General features: G+C 34.2%; 1 long non-coding RNA gene across 1 annotated transcript; it reads right to left on the reverse strand.

The window, feature by feature from the left end:
- Positions 1–2825: 2825 nt before the first annotated feature.
- On the reverse strand, positions 2826–7094 carry LOC129877042 (uncharacterized). Its single transcript, XR_008763460.1, has 2 exons — positions 6740–7094; positions 2826–3009 (listed from the first exon to the last, which is right to left on the reverse strand). It is a non-coding gene; the product is annotated as an uncharacterized LOC129877042 (long non-coding RNA).
- Positions 7095–10258: the final 3164 nt, after the last annotated feature.

Genomic DNA, 10258 nt, shown 5'->3' on the forward strand with positions numbered 1-10258 from the left:
CCAACCTAAATAAAAATGGCATACAAAGAAGAAGGGAAAACCCTGTTGGTTATTGGTTTGAAAAAGGAAGAAAAAAAAAAGGTCAAATGTTGGCTATTTCACATTGATGAGATAGCATATTAAAATTGTTTTTGTTAACTATTTAAGGAGTTTCGCTTCATTGTTTGTAGTTATATCAAAAATACATTAAATATCAAAATGTATAAAAATACATGGTATATATAGTATTATTTTTTTATCATTGAGGAATTTAGGGATGGTATCTCTTGGAGGTCTCTTGGTATAATATTTTAGGTATTTGGGTGTGTGAGAGAAATATTGTGTATTATATGATCGTAACAAATTTTCATATAGTCAATATTTTTCTGAGAGGCTCGTGGTTTTTCTCCATTTGAGGAGTTTTCCACGTTAAATCTTTTTGTTGTTATTCTCTTTAAATTTCTCTGTTATTTTTTGGTTGAAGACAGTCGGGAAGGGACGAAAATTAATCGATGCATTTTTTCAACAAGTGGTATCAGAACTTTTGGTGTAGAATAATTCTTTTAAAATTTTAGTATGTTCTGTGGTTGCAACTTTGTTTGATCTTCCACATCAGAAAAATTTATGAGTTAGAATTATTGTTTTCAATGAGAAGTTTTGTTCTGATGGAATAGCAATTGGAGTCTGATTCCAGTGGAGTTTGCTATTCTGATGGAGTTGTTTTGGGGTATTTGTATATTTGGTAACAGTGGAACTAAGTACAATCTAAAGAGGTTTTGGCTAAGGAAAGACTTGATATTTAAGTGTATCTGTTATGATCCACCTCTCTTTTCTGGGAACTATATTTTTAGTGGGTATTTTTTTCATTGCTATTGTCCATTTATTAGTATTGATAAGCATGTGGGGACAAGATTTGAGAAGTTTGGTTAGAGAATGAGTTTTGAAGCTGGTTGTGTGAGAAAATAAAGCCAAAGCTGATGAAAAATTATGCCCCAGTGTTGTCAAAATCTAGTATGCATTAGTTAATAGATGAAGAAGCTTCAACGGTGGTTTCCGAACTATGGAGGTTGTGATTTATGACATGTATGATTGCGGTGGGGATGTACCTTTGGGACTTTTGTAGTTATCTGTTAACGCAAAGAGGAATCAAAAGAGGAGATCAAAGACTCAAGTCTGGTCAAATGCTACAGATTAAATTGAGGATTTGACTAGTGGAATTTTAGAATCTTTGTGGACTGAGAATTTTGATCAATAACTACTAAACTCGGATAAGGTAGGATTGTAAGGAGTTGTTCGGCAGAGACTCTGATTGTACGCTGGGATAGGTATCCTTATGACATGTTCTCCAAGGTTGTCATGATAAAGGATGAAATAATTCTAGCGTGTCCACAATTTGCACATGGGCATTGGTTGATTGGTGATAACAAGGTGTGTGATGGAAAAGATGTCGATGGCTAATGAACTCTCAAGAAATCAACAAGAGGGTTGCACCATAAGTTATTAGCAAATTTTTCGACATGAGCCAAAATTGAAATTCTTGAAATTGTGAAGTGATTTCGAGTGAAAATTCTTGGATTGGTTTTTTCAATCTGAGTGGATGTACTCTTTATGGTGGGGGCATGATAACTCTTGATAATAAAATTATGATTGTCGGTAGTAGACAATGTGAAAGTTGCAGATGCGCATGGTTGGCCGATGTTAGAGTCGGGTGGAGAACTGACTCTGTTATGTGTAGCTAGACAACTGTAAAGGCCAACAGGTTGAATTTTTTCTTCTTTTTCAAAGGTGAAGATTTGTTGGTTATTGATTTAAAAAAGAAAGAATTTTTTTTTCAAATGTTGGCTATCCCACATCAGTGAGATAGCATATGAAAATAACTTTTGTTAACTATTTAAGGAGTTTAGCTACATTGTTTGTATCTACACCAAAAATACAGCAAATATCAAAATGTATAAAATCATGGTATAGTATTTTTTTTACCATTGAGGAATTTAGGGATGGTATCTCTTGGAAGTCTCTTGGGTATAGTATTTTAGGTATTGCGGTGTGTGAGAAAAATATTATGTATTATATGATTGTAATAATTTTCCATATAGTGAATATTTTTTTGAGAGCTCCATGATTTTTCTCCAATTGGGAAGTTTTTCACGTTAAATCTTTGTGTTGTTACTCTCTTTAAATTTCTCTGTTATTTTTCTGCTTAAAGACAATCCGAAGAAGACGGAAATTAGTCGATGTTTTTTCCAACAAGCCCTACCCTTACAGATTTAGGAATGAGGAGGTGAAAAGTAACTTTAGTATGCAATGAAGCATTATGCTTTCAGATAGAAACTTATGAGTAATTCAATAAAAAGAGTAAATCATTGTAATACATTAGTATTAAGTGCCTTCATTGCCATTTGATTTTTCTTTTTTTGAAAAAATTGTTGAATAATTACCACAAAAGTCACATAACAATTCTTAATTATTCTAATTAAGAAGAATATAAAAAGATAAAGCTATTCATCTACTCCTTCTGATTACAAGAAATAAGAAAAAGAATTAATAGCTATTCAATACGGTGATGGTTAGACTCACCAACTCATTTGTCCTTATGGTGATTCACTATACTTATTTAAGAAATTTTTTATATTTTAATGGTAATTTATGAATTGTTTTTACAAATTTGTACATGAATATTGAAGGAATAGTTCGTGATAAAAGGATAAAAATGTCCTTCAACTTTTAATGGATATTTTGGTAACTCAAGTTTTCTACTTAAGGTAATCTCAATTTTAGAATAGTATGATGATGAAATGGTATGATTAATATAATATGATGATATATGATATGATTACTACTTAATATGTAATTAAATAAATATTGCATAACATTTTAATTTAGTACATATGTAAAATAGTGATTCAATTTTACATTATGATGATTTTTGATTCTCTGTACGGGTAAGTACACTGATACTAATAGTAAGCCAAAAATAATTCTTCTTCTAATAGTCATATTGCCAGGAATGTTGATGTACACATGTTCATCCTACAAAAGAAAAAAATATCTCATTATATTTTGTTAAAAGGAAACCAAAAATTACACAAGTACATATATATATTTTAAATAATAAAAAGAGGGAACCACAAATACAAACTATGATACTATCTGAGCATCTGAAGTGGACCTGTACATGAGTTTCTAGATTATTTTGACACAAATTAGAATGGTTCGCTGGTACTAAATACTCCCAGAAGTACAACAATAACATACTAAGTGAAATTTCATAGGTGGAATTTGGGAAGAGTAGGATGTACGCAGACTTTATTACTACATCATGGAGATAGGTTGTTTTCGAAAGACCCTCGGCTCAAAAATCACAATCCCAAGTAAGAGAAAGAAAAAAAATATATATATATAGCATAATGGCAATAAAACAAAAGGCGATGCAAATTTTATCAGACAAGAACAATAAGAATATCAAAGTAATGTGATAAACAAAGGCACTAACAATACAACTATAGAGGCATGCCACACGGAAGACACCATTCTATCCTTACTAGCCTTCTACCCTAATCCGCGACCTCCACTCCTCCTTTCTATCTAAGGTCATGTCCTCGGTGATATGGAGTAGCGCCATATCTTGTCTAATCACCTCTCTCCAATACTTTTTCGTTCTACCCCTACCCATCCGCATAACCCCCAAATCCAACCACTTGCATCTCCTAACTAGGGAGTCGACACCCCTCCTCTACACATGCCCAAACCATCTCAGTCTCGCTTCTCTCATCTTGTCTGCCACAGAGGTCACTCCCACCTTCTCTCGAATAACTTCATTCTTAATCTTATCACTTCTAGTATGTCCATACATCCATCTCAGCATCATCATCTCCGCAACATGCATCTTCTGAACATGAGAGTTCTTTACTAGTCAACACTCCACTCCATATAACAATGCCGGTCTAACCACCATTCAGTAGAACTTACCTCTAAGTTTAGTGGTACTTTTTTATCACACAGAACTACAAAGGCAAGCCTCCATTTCATCCGCACTGCCCCAATGCGATGCGTGACATCATCATCGATGTCCTCACTTCTATGGATGATGGATCTAAGATATTTAAAGTTTTTAGTCTTGGGGATAGGTTGAGTGGCAAGCCTCACTTTTATGTCCTTTTCATCCATCGTAACACTAAATTTGGACTCCAAGTATTCTGTTTTGGTCCTACTCAATCTGAACCCTTTGGACTTCAAAGTTTGTCTCCACACCTCCAATCTATCATTAACTCTGTTTCGAGTATCATAAATCAAAACTATGTCGTCCACATATACCATGAAAACTCCTCTTGAATAGACCGTGTCAGCTCATCCATCATGAAGGTAAAAAGAAAAGGACTCAGCATAATTCCCTGATGTAGTCCCATCTTAACAGAAAAATGGTTTGAGTCACCTCCCACGGTCCTAACCCGAGTTTTGGCTCCAGCAGACATGTCATTTATTGCCCTAATATACACCATCGTGAGACCTTTATCCTCCAGACACCTCCAGAGAACATCCCTCAAAACTTTCTCATGAGCCTTTTCAAGGTCAATGAACACCATATGGAGATTCCTTTTTCTTTCTCTAAATTTCTCCACCAGTCTCTGCATAAGATGGGTTGCTTCAGTAGTTGAATGCCCCAGTATAAATCTGAACTGATTCTCTGAGATTGACACTCCTCTCCACCACTCTCTCTTAAATCTTTATAGTGTGGCTTAGCAATTTGATACCCCTGTAATTATTACAATTTTGGATATCACCTTTGTTGTTGTACAATGGAACTATAGTACTCCACCTCCATTCATCGGCCATCTTAGCAGTCTTCAAAATAACATTAAACAACTTAGTCAATCATTCCAAACCTGCCTGGTCAGTGCTTTTCCAAAAGTCCACTAAAATCTCATCGGGCCTAGTCGCTCTCCCCTCCTCATTCTGCTAATAGCGCGTCTAACCTCTTCAATCCTAAAACACCTGCAGCACCCAAAGTCTAGAAGACTATAAAAGTATGCCAAATCACCCTGAACAATGTATTTGTCTCCTTTTTTATTTAAGAATTTGTGGAAGTAAGCATGCCACTTTTGCTTGATATAGGTCTCATCCACTAACACTTCACCTTCCTCATCCTTGATGCACTTTACTAGATCCAGGTCGTGGGATTTTGTCCCTCGCTCTTTGGCGAGCTATACAATCTCTTATCCCCATCTTTTTCTCCTAACTCGACATATAGGCGTTCAAAAGTTGTTATCTTAGCACTGGTGACCGACGACTTCTCTTTTGTCTTCTCCTTCTTATAGATATGTTTAAGCCTACTCTTCTCCTCCTCATCCACAAATTTCAACCACTCCGTATAGGCAACCTTCTTAGCTTTCACTTTGCCTTGTACTTCTCCATTCCACCACCAATCTTCTTGACGACCACCAAAGATTCCTCTCGATACCCCTAGAACCTCGGTAGTTGCTTTTCTAATGCAACCGGCAGTCATGTCCCACATGTTGTTCACATAACCGCTACTACTCCAAGCCCCTAAACCAATCAACTTCTCCCTATATCCTAAGAAAGGGCGGGAGTTAGCCCCTCATATCTAATCCTTAGTTGGTCATAAAGGGTCTTCTTTCTCCTGTCCCTTTTAATTTTCAAGTCCATCACCAAAAGCTTATATTGGGTAGTAATATTTTTACTCAAAATAACCTTGCAATCTGTACAAAGGACTCTATCACCCTTCTAAATGAGTAAGTAGTCAATCTGAGTCCTAGCTACCGTGCTACTAAAGGTAACTATTGATTATCCCCCTTCAGAAAATACGAGTTAGAAATAACCAACTCAAAAGATTTAGCAAACTCGAAGAGAGATACCCAGCCGCCATTTCTTTTCCCAAAATCAAAGCCTCTATGGTCATCATCAAAACCATTAGAAGTTGTACCGATATGAACATTGAAATCTCCATCAATGAATTTTTTTTGATACTCGATATACCTCTCACTACCTCATCCAAATCCTCCCAAAAGAGCCTTTTGACTTCTTCATCCAAGCACACATGTGGTGCAAACACACTAACAACGTTCACAATAAGCCTGCCTATGACTAGCTTAATAAGCATCATACTATTACTGATCCTCTTTACCTCCACTACACACTCCTTAAGATCCGCGTCGACCAGAATAACTACTCCATTGTGCCTCCTTAGTACCATAATTTAAATCTGTCCACATTCCAGGCTTGGGAACTTACCCATCTAGTCTCCTGAATACAAGCTATATTAATCTTTCTCCTCTTAAGACTCTTCACTAGCTCTATGGACTTCCCTATAAGCGACCCTATGTTCCACGGTCCTAGTCTCAACTTACGAAAACCCGTCTCCCTCTTATCACTATTTTCCTTTGCCTTCAGCCCCAATTGAGGACATGACTCTAGTCCACCATCAGTAACCAAAGCCACTAAAATGATATGAACTACAAAGTGAATAACTAATAACAAATAAATCCAAAAAATACAAGCAATGAGATAATAATTGACAATATAAAATGTATAATAGAGAGACAACACACACTAGCTAATAGGCAAATCAAGAACACTAAATACTAAGTGAAGAAGAAGAAAATCTAAAGTAAGGAAGACCAAAGAAGAAGAAGAAAACCTAAAGTAAAATGGAAAAGTAAATGTCAAATTTGTGGTTATAATAACTGAGAGAATCAATCTGAATACTTGTTAATAAGCAAAGAAAGTGAAAATATATTAATACCTAGATCAGTTGAGGAAATATAAGATCCTGGAGCTGTAGACCACGCTGGAAAATGCTGATCGTCGCCGAAAAAATATGGGCGATGTCGAAATTTATTGTACGCTGCCGGAATCTGCTGAACGCCGCAAGAATCTGATGTACGCTGCTGGAAGTTGATATATCTAGTTCAGATCTTGGCAGATCTACTTCACCGAGAGAGATAGAAAACGACAACAAACTTCGCCAGAAAATAATAAAGAAGAAGAAGTAGCCTCATGTCGGGGAAAACCTCGCCGGAAAAGTAAAGAATAAAAAAAAAACTCTTGCCAGAGAAAAAGAGCTTCGCCGAAAAAAATAAAGAAAAAGAAGATTCTCAGAAGTGTGTAGAATATAATCAAATTAAATATTATCAGTAAATAAAGTTCGACTCAAGAAAATAGACGCATTTGTACATTTATACAACCAACCAAATTTGTTATTTTTATACGAATTAGATAAAGTATACTTACCATGATGTCATCCATAACAATTGTAAGGCTTGCCTCATCTAAATTACTTTAAATAATTATAACTGTGAAACTGCAACAGGAAGTCTAGTCTGTTAGAGCAACTAAAAAAATATGGAAAAGGGTCAAAAATGTCCTTAAACTATTTAAAATAATTAAAAATGTCCCCCGTTTAAAGTTTATCCAAAAATGCTCTTGCCGTCAATACTTTGGTCCAGATATGCCCTTATTGTTATTTAATGGGTCAAAATATCCTTTTTGAAATAAATATATTATTTATTTTCTTTTTGAACACATAATTTTCCTAATACTATTACTTTTATTAGCAAATGTTTATTCTACTTCAATTAGAAAAAAATTAAAAAATTAAAAATATTTCTTATTTTATTATAAATATTTTTTATCGTTATTTGAATAAAAAATAATGATGAATTTATTATCATCTTATATATATGACATATATTATCCGTTAAAACTTAGAGTACATGAAATTATTCTTATTTAATTGATAAATTGAGATTACGAAGAATAAAATAATTTCCCATATTTTTATTACTTAAAGTGGTTTAAATAGAAAGAAAACAAGAATGGAGTTCCTTAAAAACTAATATTTTATAAGGAACAAGATTTGTTTTTTTAAAAAATATATATTTATTCAGAAAAGGGCATTTTTGACCTATTTTGTAACAATAGGGCATTTTTGACTCATTAAATAACAATAAGGGCATTTTTAGATCAAAATATTGACAGCAAGAGAATTTTTGAACCAAACTATAAACGGAGGACATTTTTGTTCATTTCAAATAGTTTAAGAACATTTTTGACCCTTTTCAAAAAAAAATATGATGGAACATGACTAGTTCTCTATAACATAATACAAAATAGTTTCAAACAATTAAAGATAAAACATTCCCAAGAATATTTTATACTTTGGGCATCTAATATCTCATATGGATATGTCAGACATAAGAGTGTTTTAAGCAAAACTAATATCAACTCGTTCACATGAGAAAATTCTGATACTTTCAGTTGATAAGGTGAGCTGGTTGATCCTCATATTCAAGAAAATAATGTGTGCGCGCGCGCAACAACAACAACATCAAAAGTGATACTTAATCAAAATATTCTTAGAACTAAAAGCTTAGTGTCTTGTACTAGGTAAATACCTTGCCACTTTGCATGTGAAATACAAGTACCACTATTCACTCTTTTAACCTTTTTTTCCCGTTTACGCACTAGACGGGCTTCTATGATTTTTATTTTTTTCACTCCTCCTCAAGTTGATTTTATATTTGCATTAGATTGTTGGGAAAAAGGCACAAACAATTTTTCCATCTCTTTTGGACCGCCTTCAAGCAAAAAATGACAGAGAAATTTTAAGAGAATAACAACACAAAAATTTAACGTGAAAAACTCTCAATTGGAGAAAAATTATGGACCACTCAGAAAAATATTCACTATATAAAAGTTGTTATAACCATATAATACACAATATTTTTTCTCACACACCCAAATACCTAAAATACTACACCCAAGAAATCTCCAAGAGAAAATTCTCTAAATCTCACATGTATTTCTCTAGATATTTGTTGTTATGTGTTCATGACGGAGATGCCTATTTATAGACAATTTAGAGTCATGGTTGGTGCTTATGAACACATTTATGTCACCATATTTGATAAAATGTGTGAAATCATTAGCATTCTTTCTTGGCTTCCATCAACCAAATGTCCATAATTTTGATATTTTTTTTCTTTATTCAAATAATACAACAAATCTCCACCTTTGAAAAAAAAAGAAAAATATAATTCGTTGGGTTTTGCAGTTGTCCATCTACACATAACAGAATTAATTCTACACCCGATCCTAAACTCGACCAGCCATGCGCAGTTGCAACCTTCACATTGTCTGCTATCGACAATCCTAATTCTAATATCAAGAATTATCATACCCCGCTATAAAGAGTACATCCACGCTCAGATTGAAAAAAAAACTAATCTAAGAATTTTCACTTGAAATCACTTCACAATTTCAAGAATTTCAATTTCGACTCATGTCGAAAAACTTACTAATAACTTATGGTGCAACTCTTTTTTTGATTTCTTGAGAGTTCATTAGCCATCGATATCCTTTCCACCACACACTTTGCATCACTTATCAACCAATGCCCATGTGCAAACTTGTGGACCAACTAGAATTATTTCATCTTTTATCATGACAACCTTGGAGAACATGTCATAAGGATACCTATCCAAGCGTACAGTCGGAGCCTTTGTCGAACAACTCCTTACAATTGTATCTTGTCTGAGTTTACTAGTTGTTGATCAAAATTTTCAGTCCACAAAGATTCCAAAATTTCACTAGTCAAATCCCCTTGTTTATTTTTACCATTTGATCGAACTTGAATCTTTGACCACCTCTTTTGATCCCTTCTTGCGTTAACAGAGAACCACAAAAGTCCCAAAGCTACATCTCCACCGCAATCATATATTTCATAAATCACAACCGCCATAATTCGAGAACCACCGTTGAAGCTTCTTCATCGTTTAACTAATGCATATTAGATCTTGACAATACTTGCGGATAAGTTTTCATCAGTTTTGACTTTTTTCCTCACGTAACTAACTCCAAAACTCATTCTCTAACCAAACTTCTAAAATCTTGTCTCCATCTTGCTTATCAGTACGAATAGATGGATAATAGCAATGAAAAATACCCACTAAATTAATTCCTAGAAAAGAGGTAGACCACAACGGATACACTTAAGTACCAAGTCTTTCTTTAACTAAAACCTCTTTAGATTATACTTATTTCCACTATTACCAAATATACAAATACCCCAAAGCAACATCACCAGAATAGCAAACTCCACCTGAAATAGACTGCACTTGCTACTCCACTAGGATGAAACTTCTGCTTGGAAAAAATAATTCTAATTCAAATTTTTTTTCTGATGTGGAAGATGAGACAAAGTTGCAACCACAGAGCATACTAAAATTTCAAAAGAATTATTCCACACCAAAAGCTCAATAAT

Source organism: Solanum dulcamara, chromosome 12 (assembly GCF_947179165.1).
Source record: "Solanum dulcamara chromosome 12, daSolDulc1.2, whole genome shotgun sequence".
In the NCBI taxonomy this organism is placed as follows: domain Eukaryota; kingdom Viridiplantae; phylum Streptophyta; class Magnoliopsida; order Solanales; family Solanaceae; genus Solanum; species Solanum dulcamara.